Source organism: Meles meles, chromosome 13 (genome assembly GCF_922984935.1).
Source record: "Meles meles chromosome 13, mMelMel3.1 paternal haplotype, whole genome shotgun sequence".
Classification (NCBI taxonomy): Eukaryota; Metazoa; Chordata; class Mammalia; order Carnivora; family Mustelidae; genus Meles; species Meles meles.
In genome coordinates, this window is record NC_060078.1 from 1222349 (window position 1) to 1238601 (window position 16253).

Here is a 16253-nt window from a genome sequence, read left to right on the forward strand (position 1 = left end):
CCTAACCCCCCATGTTGCTTCTCCATGTCCTCATATCAGGGAGATCATATGATAGTTGTCTTTCTCTGATTGACTTATTTCACTAAGCATGATACGCTCTAGTTCCATCCACGTCGTCGCAAATGGCAAGATTTCATTTCTTTTGATGGCTGCATAGTATTCCATTGTGTATATATACCACATCTTCTTTATCCATTCATCTGTTGATGGACATCTAGGTTCTTTCCATAGTTTGGCTATTGTAGACATTGCTGCTATAAACATTCGGGTACACGTGCCCCTTCGGATCACTACGTCTGTATCTTTAGGGTAAATACCCAGTAGTGCAATTGCTGGGTCATAGGGTAGTTCTATTTTCAACATTTTGAGGAACCTCCATGCTGTTTTCCAGAGTGGTTGCACCAGCTTGCATTCCCACCAACAGTGGAGGAGGGTTCCCCTTTCTCCACATCCTCTCCAGCATCTGTCATTTCCTGACTTGTTCATTTTAGCCATTCTGACTGGTGTGAGGTGATATCTCATTGTGGTTTTGATTTGTATTTCCCTGATGCCGAGTGACGTGGAGCACTTTTTCATGTGTCTGTTGGCCATCTGGATGTCTTCTTTGCAGAAATGTCTGTTCATGTCCTCTGCCCATTTCTTGATTGGATTGTTTGTTCTTTGGGTGTTGAGTTTGCTAAGTTCCTTATAGATTTGGGATACTAGCCCTTTATCTGATATGTCGTTTGCAAATATCTTCTCCCATTCTGTCAGTTGTCTTTTGGTTTTGTGAACTGTTTCCTTTGCTGTGCAAAAGCTTTTGATCTTGATGAAATCCCAATAGTTCATTTTTGCCCTTGCTTCCCTTGCCTTTGCCGTTGTTCCTAGGAAGATGTTGCTGTGGCTGAGGTCGAAGAGGTTGCTGCCTGCATTCTCCTCAAGGATTTTGATGGATTCCTTTCTCACATTGAGGTCCTTCATCCATTTTGAGTCTATTTTCGTGTGTGGTGTAAGGAAGTGGTCCAGTTTCATTTTTCTGCATGTGGCTGTCCAATTTTCCCAGCACCATTTATTGAAGAGGCTGTCTTTTTTCCATTGGACATTCTTTCCTGCTTTGTCGAAGATTAGTTGACCATAGAGTTGAGGGTCGATTTCTGGGCTCTCTATTCTGTTCCACTGATCTATGTGTCTGTTTTTGTGCCAGTACCATGCTGTCTTGATGATGACAGCTTTGTAATAGAGCTTGAAGTCCGGAATTGTGATGCCACCAACGTTGGCTTTCTTTTTCAATATTCCTTTGGCTATTCGAGGTCTTTTCTGGTTCCATATAAATTTTAGGATTATTTGTTCCATGTCTTTGAAAAAAATGGATGGTATTTTGATAGGGATTGCATTCAATGTGTAGATTGCTTTAGGTAGCATGGACATTTTCACAATATGTATTCTTCCAATCCAGGAGCATGGAACATTTTTCCATTTCTTTGTGTCTTCCTCAATTTCTTTCATGAGTACTTTATAATTTTCTGTGTATAGATTCTTAGCCTCTTTGGTTAGGTTTATTCCTAGGTATCTTGTAGTTTTGGGTACAATTGTAAATGGGATTGACTCCTTAATTTCTCTTTCTTCTGTCTTGTTGTTGGTGTACAGAAATGCAACTGATTTCTGTGCATTGATTTTATATCCTGACACTTTATTGAATTCCTGTACAAGTTCTAGCAGTTTTGGAGTGGAGTCTTTTGGGTTTTCCACATATAGTATCATATCATCTGCGAAGAGTGATAGTTTGACTTCTTCTTTACCAAGTTGGATGCCTTTAATTTCTTTTTGTTGTCTGATTGCTGCGGCTAGGACTTCTAGTACTATGTTGAATAGCAGTGGTGATAATGGACATCCCTGCCGTGTTCCTGACCTTAGCAGAAAAGCTTTCAGTTTTTCTCCATTGAGAATGATATTTGCGGTGGGTTTTTCATAGATGGCTTTGATAATATTGAGGTATGTGCCCTCTATCTCTACACTTTGAAGAGTTTTGATCAGGAAGGGATGCTGTACTTTGTCAAATGCTTTTTCAGCATCTATTGAGAGTATCATATGGTTCTTGTTCTTTCTTTTATTAATGTGTTCTATCACATTGATTGATTTGCGGATGTTGAACCAACCCTGCAGCCCTGGAATAAATCCCACTTGATCGTGGTGAATAATCCTTTTAATGTACTGTTGAATCCTATTGGCTAGTATTTTGGCGAGAATTTTTGCGTCTGTGTTCATCAAGGATATTGGTCTGTAGTTCTCTTTTTTGGTGGGATCCTTGTCTGGTTTGGGGATCAAGGTGATGCTGGCCTCATCAAATGAGTTTGGAAGTTTTCCTTCCATTTCTATTTTTTGGAACAGTTTCAGGAGAATAGGAATTAGTTCTTTAAATGTTTGGTAGAATTCCCCTGGGAAGCCGTCTGGCCCAGGGCTTTTGTTTGTTTGGAGATTTTTGATGACTGTTTCAATCTCCTTACTGGTTATGGGTCTGTTCAGGTTTTCTATTTCTTCCTGGTTCAGTTGTGGTAGTTTATATGTCTCTAGGAATGCATCCATTTCTTCCAGAGTGTCAAATTTGTTGGCGTAGAGTTGCTCATAGTATGTTCTTATAATTGTCTGTATTTCTTTGGTGTTAGTTGTGATCTCTCCTCTTTCATTCATGATTTTATTGATTTGGGTCCTTTCTCTTTTCTTTTTGATGAGTCTGGCCAGGTGTTTATCAATCTATTGATTCTTTCAAAGAACCAGCTCCTAGTTTCATTGATTTTTTCTATTGTTTTTTTTGGTTTCTATTTCATTGATTTCTGCTCTGATCTTTATGATTTCTCTTCTCCTGCTGGGTTTAGGGTTTCTTTCTTGTTCTTTCTCCAGCTCCTTTACGTGTAGGGTTATGTTGTGTACTTGAGACCTTTCTTGTTTCTTGAGAGAAAGGCTTGTACCGCTATATATTTTCCTCTCAGGACTGCCTTTGCTGTGTCCCACAGATTTTGAACTGTTGTGTTTTCATTATCATTTGTTTCCATGAATTTTTTCAATTCTTCTTTAATTTCCTGGTTGACCCATTCATTCTTTAGAAGGATGCTGTTTAGTCTCCATGTATTTGGGTTCTTTCCAGCTTTCCTCTTGTGATTGAGTTCTAGCTTCAGAGCATTGTGGTCTGAAAATATACAGGGAATGATCCTAATCTTTTGATACCAGTTGAGACCTGATTTGTGACCCAGGATGTGATCTATTCTGGAGAAGGTTCCATGTGCACTAGAGAAGAATGTGTATTCTGTTGCTTTGGGATGAAATGTTCTGAATATATCTGTGATGTCCATCTGGTCCAGTGTGTCATTTAAGGCCTTTATTTCCTTGTTGATCTTTTGCTTGGATGATCTGTCCATTTCAGTGAGGGGAGTGTTCAAGTCCCCTACTATTATTGTATTATTATTGATGTGTTTCTTTGATTTTGTTATTAATTGGTTGATATAGTTGGCTGCTCCCACGTTAGGGGCATAGATATTTAAAATTGTTAGATCTTCTTGTTGGACAGACCCTTTGAGTAGGATATAGTGTCCTTCCTCATCTCTTATTATAGTCTTTGGCTTAAAATCTAATTGATCTGATATAAGGATTGCCACCCCAGCTTTCTTCTGATGCCCATTAGCATGGTAAATTGTTTTCCACCCCCTCACTTTAAATCTGGAGGTGTCTTCGCGTCTAAAATGGGTTTCTTGCAGGCAACATACTGATGGGTTTTGTTTTTTTATCCATTCTGATACCCTGTGTCTTTTGATTGGAGCATTTAGCCCATTAACATTCAGGGTAACTATTGAGAGATATGAATTTAGTGCCATTATTAGCCTGTAAGGTGACTGTTCCTGTATATTGTCTCTGTACCTTTCTGATCTACTACTTTTAGGCTCTCTCTTTGCTTAGAGGACCCCTTTCAATAATTCCTGTAGAGCTGGTTTGGTGTTTGCAAATTCTTTCAGTTTTTGTTTGTCCTGGAAGCTTTTTATCTCTCCTTCTATTTTCAATGATAGCCTAGCTGGATAGAGTATTCTTGGCTGCATGTTTTTCTCGTTTAGTGCTCTGAATATATCATGCCAGCTCTTCCTGGCCTGCCAGGTCTCTGTGGATAAGTCTGCTGCCAATCTAATATTTTTACCATTGTATGTTACAGACTTCTTTTCTCGGGCTGCTTTCAGGATTTTCTCTTTGTCACTAAGACTTGTAAATTTTACTATTAGGTGACGGGGTGTGGACCTATTCTTGTTGACTTTGAGGGGGGTTCTCTGCATCTCCTGGATTTTGATGCTTGTTCCCTTTGCCATATTAGGGAAATTCTCTCCAATGGTTCTCTCCAATAGACCTTCTGCTCCCCTCTCTGTTTCTTCTTCTTCTGGAATCCCAATTATTCTAATGTTCTTTCTTCTTATGATGTCACTTATCTCTCGAATTCTCCCCTCATGGTCCAGTAGCTGTTTGTCCCTCTTTTGTTCGGCTTCTTTATTCTCTGTCATTTGGTCTTCTATATCACTAATTCTTTCTTCTGCCTCATTGATCCTAGCAGTGAGAGCCTCCATTTTTGATTGCACCTCATTAATAGCTTTTTTGATTTCAACTTGGTTAGATTTTAGTTCTTTAATTTCTCCAGAAAGGGTTTCTCTAATATCTTCCATGCCTTTTTCGAGCCCGGCTAGAATGTTCAGAATCGTCATTCTGAACTCTTGATCTGACATATTACCAATGCCTGTGTTGATTAGGTCCCTAGCTTTCGGTACTGTCTCTTGTTCTTTTGTTTGTGGTGATTTTTTCTGCCTTGTCATTTTGTCCAGATAAGAGGATATGAAGGAGCAAATAAACTACTAAAAGGGTGGCAAAGACCCCAGAAAAATGCGCTGTAACCAAGTCAGAAGAGACCCCTAATTGTGGGGGGGGAGAAAGGGGATAAAAACAGGTTCTGAAAAAAAAAAAAAAGAAAAGAAAAAAAGAAAAAAAAGAAAAAAAAAGAAAAAAATTTAAAAAATAAAACAAATAAAGAAAAAATATAAAAAAGAAAGAAAAATATATATATTATATAAACTAGTCAAAAAACATTAAAAAAGAAAAGGGTAAAAGTTTTAAAAAATTTAGCAGAAGAAGAAAAAAAAAGAAAAAAAATTGAAAAAAGAGGAAAAAAAAAAATTGAAGTAGCCGCAAGACTAAAGAATCATGGGGAGAAAGCCATGAGTTCCGTGCTTTGCTTTCTCCTCCTCTGGAATTGCGCAGCTGTCTTAGGAAATGAACCTACTTTCCTTGATAGATGAACTTCGTCCTGGCTGGATATTTTGTTGATCTTCTGGGGGAGGGGCCTGTTGTAGTGACTCTCAAGTGTCTTTGCCCGAGGTGGGATTGCACCGCCCTTACTGGCGGCCGGACTAAGTAATCAGCTCGGGTTCGCTTTTGGGAGCTTCTGTTCCCTGAACGCTTTCCGTAGAGTTCCGGAGGACGGGAATGAAAATGGCGGCCTCCCAGTCTCCGGCCCGGAGGAGCCGAGAGCCTGGGGCCCCACTCCTCAGTGCGCCCCCAGAGGACAGCACCCAATCACTCCCGTATCCCCAGCCTCTAGCCGCGCTCCGAGCTCACCCAGCCCGCGACCAGTTCAAGGTAACCCCGAGCTGAGAGTTCAGTCCTCGGCTCTGTCTCTGCAGCCGGCTTCTCCGTTCTAATACCTGCGAGCTCTCCGACTCTCTGACACCCCCGATCCTTCTGTGACCCTGCGGGACCTGGGGCCACACTGACCCCGCATGGGCTTCACCCTGGTTTAGCCTCTGGAGCAATGTCCCTCAGTGGAACAGACTTTTAAAAGTCTTGATTTTGTGCTCCGTTCCTCCGCCGCTTGCCGGGAGCCGGCCCCTCCCCCCGCGGTCTATCTTCCCGTCGTTTTAGATTCACTTCTCCGCCAGTCCTACCTTTCAGAAAGTTGTTGATTTTCTGTTTCTAGAGTTGCTGTTCTTCTTCTCTTCACTCTCCCGTTGGATTTGTAGGTGTTTGCAATGTTTAGATAAGCTATCGAGCTGATCTCCTGCTACCTGATGTAGTTTCAGCCTGCTACTTCTCCGCCATCTTGACTCCTCCTGTTTGTTTGTTTTTTGTTTTTTGTCCAGTGAAACCTATCCTTGCCCTATGACCCAGCAATGCCACTCTCATGCCATCAAGGAGTCATTCCTCCTTGCTCTCTACTCCTATGTATGTCCAACATAAAGACCTGTAGGTGACTGTTTTTAGTCCAGTAGCCCAAACTGGAAGTAACCCAAGTGTCCACATATTGCTGAATGGCTACACAAATTGTGGTACTTCTTTTATTTGACTAGCAACACTCAGCAACAAAAGGGATCAAACCCAACACATACCACAACAAGATGACTCTCCCAGGCATTATGCTCAGTGGAAGAAACCAGGCTCCGAAGACTGCATGCATATGACCTCACTCCTGCAGCATTCCAGAAAAGGCAAAACGATAGGCACAGAAGACTGAGCGCTGGTTGCTTGGGACTGGGGTTGAAGGTTTTGGGAAGGGTCTGGTGTGGTGGGAGTGTTCCATATGCTGACTCTGATGGTGGTTTCACAACTATATACATTTGTGAAAACTCTCTGACTGTACACTTCAAAAGGATGAATTTTGCTCTTTGTAAATTATAACCTCAAAAGAACATTATTAAAAAAAAAACTTTAAGATATCTTTCTTTTTTCTATTTTCTTATTTTATTTATTTTACTTTTTTTATTTATTGTGTTATGTTAGTTACCATAAAATACATCATTAGTTTTTTTTTTTTTAAAGATTTATTTTTTTGACAGATAGAGATTACAAGTAGGCAGAGAGGCAGGCAGAGAGACAGAAAGGAGGAAGCAGGCTCCCAGCCAAGCAGAGAGCCTGATGCGGGGCTTGATCCCAGGACCCTGGGATCATGACCTGAGCCGAATGCAGAGGCTTTAACCCGCTGAGCCACCCAGGCGCCCCACATCATTAGTTTTTGATGCAGTGTTCCAAGGAGGATATCTTTCTCACAAAGAGAATTATAGTCCCAGAAGGCTTCATTGCCTAGTCATACCAAATATTGAAGTAAAAATAATGCCTATCTCAAAAGAACAGAAATTCTTGTAAAAAAATACGAAAAGAGGGAATTTCTCTCATTTTATAAGGCTGGTCCAACCTTGACTGGAGCATTCTGATTCTGAAGCTCAGAAAACCAGTGTAAAAAAGGAAACTTACAGACCAATCTCAATCATAAATTGGGCAACAATCCTAAATAAAATATTAGCAAACCAAGTCCAACAATATATTAAAAAGGATAACATGGCATCACCAAAGTGGGTTATTCCAAGAATAAAAGACAAGATTTACATGTGAAAATCAATCAAGGTAATTCACACAGAATAAAAAAGAAAAATCATACAGTTACCTTAATATAGGTACAAAACACACTTGAGAACATTCTATGTCCATTTATAATTTTAAAAATTTCTTATCAAACCAACAAAAGAAGGCAAATTTCATAATCTGTTGATTATTTTTTCAAACCTACAGGCAACATTATACTTACCAGTGAAATATTAAAAGCTTTCCTTCTGAGGTCAGGATAAGGATGTCTGAGACCACTATCACTACTTAACATTTTATTTGTGGTTCGAACTAATCCAATAAAGCAATGAAAATAAACGTTAGGTATTAAGGATTGGAAGGCAGAAATTACAAATGTCTTTTTTAAAATAACATAATTGTATATACAGAAAATTTTAAACTTTCCAATTATTATAATGAATTGCTAAATACAAGATCACTACAGAAAATACAAAAATAATTGCATTCCTATAAAGCAGCAATAAATATAATATATACTTTAAAACAGATACTTGTATATAATAACATATTAAATTAAACAAAACCAAATATAATAAAAGATAATTCAAGGAAATAAAACGATATTAGGAGATGGGCACCTGGGAGGCTCTGTTCGTTAAATTCCCAACTCCTGATTTTGGTTTATTTCATGATCTCAGTGTCCTGAGTTCCATCCCCACGTCAGGCTCCACTCTGGGTGTGGAGCCTGCTTAAGATTCTCTCTCGCCCTCTCCCTCTGCCCGTCCCTGCTTGTATGCTCTCTCTCTTTAGAGAGAGAGAGGGAGAGAGAAACTGAAGAAGATGTAAATAAATGGAGGAATGTGTAATGACTCTGGATTGAAATATACCCAGAGAAAGAAAGAGACAGAGGGAATGAAGAAAACCTGGTAAAAAATATTACCCTCAAATTGATTGATAGATTCAGTGAAATCCCAACAAAAATCCCCACCGATTTGTGTGGTTATGTATTTGTGTGGGAATCGACAGGCTGATTCTAAAATTCATAGGGAAATGCAATTACCAAGGCATTCTTAAAAAGTCCAACATGAAGACTTACTCTGCAAGGTATCAAGATTTTTTGGAAAGCTAGAATGAATGGTATTAGTGCAAGAATAGAGAAATAAACCAATGGAGCTGAAGAGAGTCCAGAAACAGACCCATGAAGGTATGCGTTTAGAAGTAGCACTGCAGAACAGTAGGAAATAACGGCTTTTTAACAAATCAGCATCAGTTTTAGATGTTTGCAGCAGAGGGAGAGGGAGAAGCAGGCTCCCCGCTGAGCAAAGAGCTCATGTGGGACTCGATCCCAGGACCCTGCGATGATGACCTAAGCCAAAGACAGAAGCTTAACCGACTGAGTCACCCAGGCGCCCCAGTAAAGATTTTTTTTTAAAAAACAAGACATAAAAACCGCTAGCCAGAAAGAAAGGTTGATAAATGACAGTACAATAAAATTAAGTGGAGGCAGTCATCAACTTCAGTGTGAGTGTGTGTGGGGAATCATGAATACCTCCCATGCCACTCTGACGTAACTAGTGTAAGATGAAGGCCATTGCTTTATTATTATTATTAATTTTTTTTTTGCAGTGTCTGTATTTCGGACCCCACAAGGAAACTCAAAGTTAAGTAAGAAAAATTGCCCAGACTTTAAGGACAAAGAAATGACAAGCGGTAAGGATTTTAGGACATGAATGTCATATGGATAATTCGACTTTCCACAGCCGTCTGGGACCCAACTGAACTGCTTGCCTTTCTGTAGACTGCTCCTCGCCAAACTTGCCCAAGTTCTGTGCCCCATGTAGTAAGCCATGGGTCTCCCAAGCTGGCAAATGTTTTAGACAGTGGCCTGAACAAGCCTGATACATGGAAGGTGAAAGTCACTGGGTACAAGTGAAAAGACCAGGGCAAGCACTTGGCGCCACATTCTGTCACACTCCACAGAGCTCAAGGGCCAAGTCACTGCTGTTGTAGTACAAGGGACATGCTGAATTGAGCCAGGAGTTACATCAATGAGGTCATTATGTAAGCAACACTTGGAACATAAGGGAGGACGCAGAGACGGCAAGAGTGAATTCCTGGGACTTTCTCGAAGAGCTAACTTCGGAGAGTATAAATGGAATATTGATGTTACCTTGACAAATAAAGTTGCCAGATGATTTTATCCCCCCCATATGCAAATTTTTTTATTTTTCTCCTTTTTTATCACGATTTCTATTTTCCTATTTTCCTCTTCTCTCTCTTTTACATCCAATCTCTCATTTTCTCCCTACGTTTCTTTCTATCTCTTGATTCCTGGTTCTGTGTTTCGAGATCTTTCTCTTGAGTAATCATTTTCTATTTTTTTTTTTATTCTTTCTCTTTCACTTTACCTACATTGTCTTTTCCTTTCTTCTCTCTTACTAGCACCTTCTCTGTGCTCTCTCCTTTTCTCCCACTCTCCTTTGCCCATGTTCTGTTTCATCATAGTCGGGGTAATGGGGAGTCCCATCAGAACTGCCGGCCACTCTGTTCTCACTCTATTCACCTCTGCAGACACATGAGCCTATAAAACCTCTCCAAATTCCCTCTGGATCCTTTCTGGAAGACACATGGCAACAGACAGAAGGGGAGGGTATGGAGATGGGTGGGCAGGGTGACATCAGTGTCCCAGAGAACCAGCTTCATCTAGCAATCGAGATTTTACTGTCAGCCTACAAACCACTCCTGGTATTTTGTGGCTGGTAAATTTTTTTGCATAAGAGTGATGAGCTCACGCAAGTTTAATGACTTTTGAACCACTGCATCCCTATGACACAGGCTCCAAGCAGAATGTGTGACAGGAGGCAAGAGGAAAAGAATGAAAGCTTTTGATGTGGCTTTACAACCCTGGCCAGGGCAAGCTTGCAACTGTGTGGATCTAGTTTCCCACCCTACAAGTTCCAGATCCTAACCTGAGTTGCTTTGCTTTATTTTTTGTTTCAAACATTCATGCAGCTTTCTCTTGTCGATAGAAAAATAAATAGCACAGAATCCAACTGCAATGTTGTTCATTAAAACATTTTTAAAAATCACTTAAGCAATTAGCCAACAAGAGAACTTTTGAGCTAATGGCATGCCTGAACGATTTATGAGTTGGCCAAGTCTTGATTAAATTAATTAATCAGGAGTTAACTGTGTGAGCTGCCAGCCCTGACTGGGATGATTGCTGTGTCTTGTGAGATTGCTGACAGCTTGCTCTGAGAGTCAAACAGTATGCATCACCTTGCTCAGGGATCCACCTGCCCATTAGAATAAGGAGTTCCTAAAAATGGGCATGGAATGCATTCATGTTAGGGCAGCATAATCCATGAGAATAGCTAGGTATCGCCAGGAAGGGGTAAGGCTTAGGGTAGATAAGCAAGGTCCACAGAGTGGAGAGTGGAAATTGTGGGATAGAGAAGAGGCAGCATACGGAAAGGAAGAAGGAAAGATTAATAACAACGATGGCTACCATTTTTATGAACACTGTGCACCTGTCATTTTCCAGATGACCTCTCAATCGTAGATCTCAGAAGTCTCAAAGAGTATCTATATTCTCAGTCTACAGAAGAGGAAACTTGTGTTCCCAGTAGTTAAAAGAGCATGTATCTCATGTCAGGTACTTCCGTGTATCTTCCCTCTTTTAATTACTACCCCCCAACTTTGAAGGGTTTTACAAATGGGAAAATGGAATAACTTGGCAGTTGTTCAAGAGCTTGCCTAGGGTCGCAGAGTGCGGCAATGATCTGACTGAACACATCGGCTCACCACCGCCCCACAGCCCTCCTTGCATTCCTGGAAATGCAGGGTAGAAGCCAATGGAGAGAAAAATCTCACCTACCTTGCAGTCTACAAGTACCAGCCCTGATTTGTAGCCACAAAATTATTGCTTAAAACCAGGCCACTATCACTGACTTCCCAGAGGCTTAACATGGTGCAGAATTTCGATGCAGTTAAGCTACATTTAAATTCTGCTTCTAGAAAGTTCTATCTCTCTGGCTTTGTCACTCAAATTCCCCAAACTTCGGTTTCCTCGAAGGTAGCTTGCAGACTGTGGTAAGAATGAAGAAATGGGGTAGACCAAGTGCCTAAAGTGAGCCTCTCAACCAAGGGCTCATTTTATTATAACTAGTGGTATGGGCTGAATTGTGCCCCCAAAATTCTTACTTTGAAGTCCTAATACCCAGTACCTCTGAGTGTGATGGTATTTGGAGATGGGGTCTTGAAAGCAACAATTAAGTTAAAATGAGGCCCTTAAGATAGACCCATACCCAATCTGACTTACGCTCTCATAAAAGGAGATGAAGACATAGACGCACACAGAAGGAAGACACAGGGAGAAGACCACTGTCTACTTGCCATGCAAAGGCCTCAGAAGGACCCACACCGGCCATACACCTTAATCTTGGGTTTTTAGTCCCCAGAAGTGGGAGAGATAAGTGTCTGCATTGAAGGCCCCGCCATCTGTGATCCTTTGTCAGCCCGAGCAAACGGAGACACCTAGCAAAACAGTATTGAGTAGTCACCCTGTTTCCTCAACATCATTTTGGTTTTTACTTCTGTGGTAGATGCCTGTGGAGAAGACTTGCCTCATACCACGTGCAGAGCAGCTCTCCCTGCCCTCTCTGACTCCCGGGCAGGCCCACTTCTTGACTAACAGATTTCCCCAGCAGCACACAGGCGCTGGGAAGGGGAACCTTGTTGGTATTTCCAGAGCTACTCTAGTGGCCCAAACAGGGCATTTACCCAACGAGTGGACAATTAGTTAATGAACTAACGAAAGAATCTCTTCAAAGTATTCAGAGAAATGAACGTAAAATAGGATCCTACCTCTCAGAGAAGTTCGCTTGGAGGATCTGGCTTCTAATAATAAGTCACTTTCTTGTTCCTGAAAGTGAAATGCCTGTCACCCAGTGTTTTATGGAATGTTCCTGAACACAAAGGCTATCGTCTCCACAAAACGCGTCTTCCCTCCAGACACTGGTGTGCCCTGAACTTATTGTAATTTGTCTCCTTCTAAGAATGACCCACATGAGTCTGCAGTGTGCCTGAGTGTGTCCGCTTCACATCGTCCTCCCCATGAGAGAGTCCCCAGGCCACCTTAGTTGTCTCGTGATGGCCAATGAACAGCATTCATTCTGAAAGCAACCTCTTTGAAGAAAAACATAGGAGACTTTCCATGAGGGTATAAGAAATATTTTAGAACATATTAAGGGGTGATACAATATAACTGGGAATTTCTCTTTAAGAAAAACAGGCAGTCCATAAAGAAACAAAAAATATTTTAAATGTATTATAAGGTCATATAAGTAGAGATTTCCCCCCTTTTATAGGAGGTTGTCCATAAGGACACAAGAAATATTTTAAAATATTTATGAGATCATATGAGTAGTGACAGAGAGAGACTGTTGTTTTTTTACCTCAGCTCTAAGGTGATGCCTGTTTCTTCCAGATTTCCTAGAGGTCTCCATTTCAGGGTCATTAGCACTTGCTAGAATAGGTAATCAACTAGAAGAAAAGCAGACAGGGTGGGTAGGCTGAAGTTCTTGCCCCGACTTTATGCCGTGTGCTCCGTCCGCCCCCCTCTGCCTTTGTTGCATTAATATTTCACCAGCGCTATGGCCTGTCTGGGTCGTGGGTCATCTGGCCCTGCATGCTCCCCCCTAGACTCCGAGACCCTTAAAGGAAGAGGCCATGCGTTATTTACCTTTACAAACTCGCCACATGCCTCGGCGCTCAGCTGAGGCACCGTACAAGGACCGCTGAGTTGAAAGAAAGCAAATGTGAAAGCTGCCCAGACAGAAGGAATTTTCTGGAGCCCTTTCAAGGTGCAAGAGTTAAGGGGGGAACAGAAGGGCAAAATACTGGCAAATGGAAAGGCGACGGAAGGGAATACCCAGCAGACTCACATGGTGGGTCCCGAGGATGTTAAGCGCTCCTTTGTCTTACGCTTTATTTTGCTTTAGTGGAATTCTACAGCTTATACTCTAAATTATGTGTGTGGGAAATCTCACAGATGTCAGACTGCATTTGCTGCATGATTTGGCTCTGATAAAAAGAAAAACCGAGAGAGAAGTAGAGAACAAGAACTTTATTAGCTACCATGGTGAATGAGGATTTTATTTATAGGGCTGTGCCCCTCCCCCCGCCCAGGTGTTATGAGTGTTAGGGTACAGCTGTAAAAATACACGCTCCAAAGAACCAAGAAGCGACTTAATAAGGCCATCCTAATAAAAGCGCGAAGATGGAAGGCGTGCTTCAGGGGTGGACAGGGCCATTTACAAACATGGGTACCCATGATTGTAGCTGATAGATGTTTCCCTCCCGTGTGTGTGAGTGTGTGTTCTCTGTCGTGTATAGTATGTGTACGTGCATGAACATACGTGAGTGTGGATATGTGTATGATGGGGAGACCCCACAGCGCGGGGAGCGGCTTGTGAGTGTGAGTGCTCAGATGTTCAGATAATGGAAGATAACGGAAGAACTCCGGGGAGAGCACCACAGCGCCCCAGGGAAGGATGCCCTGCCCCTGACGGAGGCTGGTTGTGTGTGGAGACACGATACCCATGCAAGGCTCTCACTGTCCTTTCCTGACGACTGCCATTCCTGCCTTGACTAGAGGGTGTCCATGGGACTCTAAATTGCCGTTACTTTTCCCAAGAGCAACATGAAAAGATTTGTCAGGAGCCTTAAAAATGTTTATATTTATTCTAGTCATGTCCCTCCCAGGTACTCCAACCTAGGACAATGATGCAAAACATAAGCCAATATTTCTATTTGAGATTTTGACCGGAAAATAATTTATTGCATAGAAAAATTATGAGCAACCTAAATTTCCAATAAGAATAGAATACAACCACTGTATGAAACATTGTGGGTCCCCAAAAAGGAGACTGATAAAGAACCTTTAAAAATGTGAAATTTTTAATGAGATAGTTTGATTTAAGAAGGATGATTTTTAAAACCATTATAGGCTGATACGTACAGAAAAACGCAATGAAAAAATCTGAAAGGAAATAGCCAAAATGCAAGCAGGGATGGTCTCTGACTGATGAGATGCTAAAATCTGTTTTTTCAAACCTTACCATACATGCCTAATTTACTACAATGAGCTTGGGTTATTTTGTAATCTGACAAAAATAAAAGTAAAATGGGCTAATTATTCCTGGTCAGCTTGCTGTCAAAGGGAGCTCCTTTTGCCTTCATGCAGGCATACAAGAGCTATGCCGTTAGGATTGGAACTCTCCCAGTGATGGGGAGATAGCAATTTTCTGTTCAGTCTCTTATCTCCAATGCCTTAAAAAACACCTGGAAAGTGCACACAACAGAAATTGGACATCTCAATGAATCATCACGGAGGAAGCAGCGGTATAACCTACTCCAGGTCAAGGAAAAGAATAGTACAACACTCGAAAATCACCCCTGCCTTCTCCCAATCATTGTATTCTCCTTCCAGATTTAACCATTATGCCGACTTCTTTTTCTTTCTTCCTTATTTTTTTTTTATCCTGACTTGTAACACTTTTTATGTTTCCTATTTATTGAACTGGATACATAGAGTCACACATTTTTACTCTCTTGCATACGACTTCTTTTGCTCAGCACTGTTTGTTTGTTTTGTTTTATTTTGTTTTTTGCATATTTGCTCAGTTTTCCTGCTCTACTATGAATATATTTCAGGGTAGCAATATTCATCAATTCCATTGTCTATTCATCTACTGATGTCCATTTGGCTGTTTCCAGGTTTGGGCTTTTGTAAATATATAAATATAATGTTGCTGTGATCATTTTTGTGCAAGTGCTTGTTATACCTATGCATGCATTTCTGTTGGTCTATAACTAGGAATGAAAACTCCAAGTTCAAGGTTATGCATATATTCAACTTTTACAGATAACGATGATTTGTTTTCCAAGATTGTACTAATTTACACTCTCCCTAGCAGTAGATAGGGATGCCTGATGGTCTACATCCTCATCAACATTTAGTGTTTTCTCTCTTTAATTTTAGTAATTCTGGAGAGTGATTAGAAGTATATTATTGTACATTTCGGTTGTGTTTCCTTGATTACCAATGAGGTTGAAAGTTATGTTTATCAGCCATTTGGATATCCTCTCTTGTGACTTGCCCATTTAAGTCACTAACCCAGTTTTTTTTTTATTGGATTATATGTCCTTTTCTTATTAACATAAAAAAATCTTTCGTGTCCTTAGATATGAGCCCCTTAGTGGATATGTAAGTGTTGAAATATCTTTTCACATTCTATAGCTTGCATTTTTTTTTATCTTTTTATGGTGTCTTCTAATGAAAAGAAGTTCTCAAATGTAATGGAATCCAACTTATCAATAACTAGTGCTTCTAGTCTTCTTTAAGTAAGCTTTTCCTACTGAACTCATGAAAACATCTTCATAGATTTTCTAGAAGCTTTTATTTTTTATCTTTCACATTTAAAGCTACCATCAAAATGGAATTACTTTTTATTTATGTTATGGAAGCATCATTTTCCCAAACAGATATTGAATTGTCTTGGTCTCATTTACTTATTTTATTTGTTAGGTTTTTGAAAAAGCTTTTCTTTAAATTCCAGTTAGTTAACTTACAGTGTAATATTAGTTTCAAGTGTATAATTTAGTGACTCAACACTTACATACAACACCCATCGTCACAAGGGCACTCCTTAGTCTCTATCGCCTACTCCATTTCCCACTCCCTTCCCTCTGGTGACCATCAGTTTTTTCTCAGGAGTTCAGAGTCTGTTTCTTTGTTTCCCCTCCCTCTTTTTTTCTCCTCTATGTTCATCTGTTATGTTTCTTAAATTCCACATATGAGTGAAATCATATGGTATTTGTCTTTCTCTGACTGACTTATTTTGCTCAGCATA